Here is a 4,630-nt window from a genome sequence, read left to right as displayed (position 1 = left end):
AAAAGAAAAAAATATATAAAAAAAGAAAAGTCTAAGAATACAGAACAAAGAGAATGAGCGACAGGCAAGAGTAAATGAGAGACTACAACAAATTTGTAGAAGACAGCAGGTAAAGAAGTACAGCAGGAAATTTTCAGAGCAGAGGATGCTACACTCCTAGGCTTATAGTGTTAGGTATTCCAAAAACTATTTCACCCTACCACAGGCCCCAGACTTGGTGGCAGTAGGTATTATTGAAGGGAAGAATGAAGTAGAGAGCTGAAAACAGGAGCACTGATTGCTGTCTTAATATGGAATTGTTGGATGTCCAGCTTTGTCTCTCGGCCTCTCCTCTCCATTCCCACAGGAAAGCTGAGGTTTAGTTTAGGCATAAACTGAGCCAGAAAGATCAATTTATCAGAGTCACCAGACACAGCAGAGGTGGGACAGAAGACCCCCACATAAATTCAGAAGAATTAAGTGAAAATTTGGTTACGAATTGTGAGAACTCCCTTGTTCTCTTCCTCCACTGCTTCAAAAGTACAAACAACCAGGAATGGGCCCCGAGACAGAAAGTGGAGGATCATTCCTTGCAAAATAAATAAATAAATAAATCATACTCCTGGGTGAAAGAACTTCAGATACTGATATTTGGTCATCCACTAGGAAAAAGCCAGCTTGCTATCACATTTTCTTTAGTTATGACATATCTTGCCTGCATGTACAGGGCTTACAATAAGTTTTTTGATGCCCCACTCTTAAAAATGAACACAGAACCAAAGATTATCTAACAACAAGAAAGCCTCTGTGGAAAAGGCTGCTAATGTTCTCCTGTCTTCCTGGGTACCCTGCTAGGTTACATTGTCTAATTCCTTGCATCTAGGTGGGTCCATATGACTTATTCTTCCCAATGGAAGGTGAGCATAAGTGATTTGTGCCTCCTCTAGGCCTGAGAGTTTCAAAGCAGATGTGTTTTCTCTGTACTATTTCTCTGGCCATGTTGACTCCAGTGGATGGCTCTTAAGTTCTGGAAAATGGTAAAACCATTAGAGGAAGATTTCCACTGCCAACATGCATAGAACTTCAATGTGAAAGAACAATAAACATTTTTTGTATGTGTGGCAACACATAGATGTTTTAGAATTGCTGTTTATATCAGCTAGCCAATCATGACTAACAGATGTTCATTTCCTGCATGGACTTCTGTGAGAATGAAATAGATATATTATTTTGCAAACATTTCTTCCATCACATCATAATTGTATTGGTTTTCTTCATGCTGTTTTTCATATGAAGATATTTGAATATTTTTACATTATTTGTTTCATTATTTTTCTATTGTTTTTAAATTCAACAACTCAGGCATTTGCATATTACTGTATTTCTATGTATATCGTGTAAGCTGAGTCTTAAATTTGATCAACTTTCTGCAGTAGCTACTTAATTATGCTAGGAGCACTTCCCTCTCCTGATTTATTTGAGATGCCACCTTTAACAAATACTAAATTTACGTATATGCTAAGGACTGTCTCTGCACTATCTTATGTTTCAGGTGAATCACCAATCTACAGTTCTAGTTTTGCATCAATAACAATTTTAATAGTTAAGGCTCTATGAGATAAATTTAATCTATTATGAGATAAACACCATTATAATTTTTTTTTTTTTTTGGTGGGCAGGGAAAGAGAGATGCTGAAGTTTAGAAGCCTAGAATACTGTATTTTTACGCAAATATAATTCGAACTACGCAACCCATTCACACATTAGTTTCCTATGAGTGCAATGCGCATTATATGTATGTGAACATTCTTTACATGGGCACATGATATGCCAAAAAGGTGGTACTTTGTCCACTGTTCACAACACACTATTATCAATGTTCTGTGCAAGGCCCCTCTCTTGTTTTATTTCTTTGTTCCATAATATCTCATTCCCGTACTATTTTTCTGCTACTTCCACAAGCAACAATTTTAAAATGTTCAATATCTACATTTTTATTAATACATGCTCTTGTAAAACATACACTCATGCATTGTTGTCTTTTGTGCATGGATTATTTTTACTTTTCAATATGAAAAATTTCAAACAAATACAAAGAAAACACACTAGCATAATAAATATCCATGTACTAATCATTCCTCTTCAAATGTTCTCACCATTCTGCCATTCTAATATCATTTCCACCTTCATCTACTCCTCAGCCCCACCCCCAGACTCTTGATTATTTTTTTTAGAATTCTTTGTTTTTTGAGGTAAAAATTATAAATATTGCAATGCACAATAAGTATTGTAATGTACAACCTTTTGCCAAGTGTATACAGCCTTGTAACCCACACACCTATTATCAAACAGACATTTTAACTGCCATAGAATGTTTCCTCTGGTCCATTACCAGTTAAGCCTTCCGATCCCCATCAGAATAAACCTCTGGTCTGATTTATATATTTAATTAAGTAATTCAGTTAATGAATTAAAGGATAGTCAACCATTGATACTTGATTTTTATTACTTGGAAGATCAAGTTCATGAAATATCTTCAAACACACAGCAAATATATATATATATATATATATATATATATATATATATATATATATATGCATCTCCTGGCAAATATTGTTATTAGTCCACTATTGTGAAAAGTCATGGAAAGGTTTATACATGGAAGGAAACTTTCTTTGTTGGTTACCAGAGATGGGAGGGGAGACAAAGGAGGGAAAATTCCTAGATAGGTTGAAAAATACACACACACACACATATATGTATACATATATGTGTGTCTTTGTGTGTGTGTATAAGAGCTCTGGTATCATGGTGCTTAAGGCACTTGACTGCTAACCAGAAGGCTGGCAGTTCAAACCCACCAGCCACTCCTTAGAAGGAAGGTTGGGCAGTCTATTTCTGTAATGATACTGCCTCAGAAACCCAAGGAGGGGTCGCTATGAGTCGGGTCTGAATCAACAGCACATAACAACATATCCATAGAGATACAGCTTTGGAAATCCAAGGGGGTGAAGCTGAGTCAAAACCAAATCGATGGCAGTGTTTGGTTGGTTTATATATATATATATACACATACACATACACACACATGTATACGTATATACATATACACATACATCACATACATATATATACATATAACCCAAAGATTATTAATAGTTACCAGGGGTAGGAAGGAGGGGGAATGGGGAAGCTTTTGTTTGGGAGGCATTGAGTTTATCCTAATGGTGGTAGAATATTTTGGGAAAGGATAGCAATAATGGTGGCATCAATGTCCCTGAACTGTAAATGTGGAAGTTATCATGTTAGCAAATGTCTTATTGCGCGTGTTTTCACCACAATGAAAGTAAAAAATTAATTAATTAATATGCCTCTTTTGTAACTTCATTTAATGAAATCATGCAGTATGTATTATTTTGTTTCTGTCTTCCCTCACTTAGCATAATAATGTCTGTGATATCCATTCATATAAGAGTTCTGGTAGTGTAGTGCCTAAGGCATTTGACTGCTAACCAGAATGCTGGTGGTTCAAACCCACCAGCCACTCCTGGAAGAAAGATGGGTCAATCTACGACCCTAGTGATACTGCCTCAGAAACCCAAGGAAGGGTCGCTATGAGTCTGATCTGACTTGACAGCAGTGAATATATTTTTTTTTTTTAATTTTGGTATCCATTCATATTGCCATACATCACTGATTTGTTCTTCTTTTGATGAAAAGTAGTTCACTTATGGAATATACCACAATTTGTTTAAGCATTCTCCTGTTACTGAAAGTTTGGGTTGCTTTCCCAAATGCAATTTTTTACCATTGTGGATAAAGCCTCTGTGTGCAGTCTTGTACAAGTCTTTATGGGGACATATGTTTTCATTTCTCTTGGATAAACAGCTAGGAGTAAAATTGTTGTGCCAAGAGTAGGTGGATGTATGTTTAGTTTTATAAGAAACTTTCAAACCTTGTTTTAAAGTGGTTGTATCATTTAAATTCCCACCAGACAGTTGTATACCTAGAGTTTTTGACACTTGGAGTAAATAAATTTTTAACATTCTTTGCCTCTATATAGCAATACTATTTTCATAAATATTAATGAAATAATCAGTAATAATCATTACTACCTTGATTCATAAGGAGCTGTGGTGGTGTACTGGCTAAGGCATTTAGCTGCTAACCAAAATATTGGTGGTTCAAACCCACCAGCTGCTCAGTCGAAGAAAGATGAGTCAGCTTGCTTCCATAAAGATTTACAGCCTTGGAAACCCAATAAAGGTGGTTATGAGTCGAAATGGACTCAATGGCTGTCAGTTTATTTTTGGTTTTATCTTGATTCACACTTTAAACTTAAATAACTATTGATTATAAAAGAAGATAAAAGTTTAATTTAAAATATATTAATCAAATTGGTAAAATACTTTCATGCATGGACTAAAATTTGTGCTTAACCCAACAAAAAAAAGTGTACCTTGCATTTCACACTCTATTTCTGTTTTAAATGTTAAGCGTGAAACACCAAGTGGTCACATACAATGACATTCTGTGTCTTTGACTTCATAATCATAATGTTTTCATTGTTTATTTCAAATCTACTGTTTAAATACAGGCATACACAGTGTACAGAGATTGGAGGCAAAAACTGTGCCCTGAAGCCAGC

Source organism: Orycteropus afer, unplaced genomic scaffold (assembly GCF_000298275.1).
Source record: "Orycteropus afer afer isolate SDZICR_OR568_19922 unplaced genomic scaffold, OryAfe1.0 scaffold00104, whole genome shotgun sequence".
Classification (NCBI taxonomy): Eukaryota; Metazoa; Chordata; class Mammalia; order Tubulidentata; family Orycteropodidae; genus Orycteropus; species Orycteropus afer.
This window is presented reverse-complemented; position numbering follows the sequence as displayed.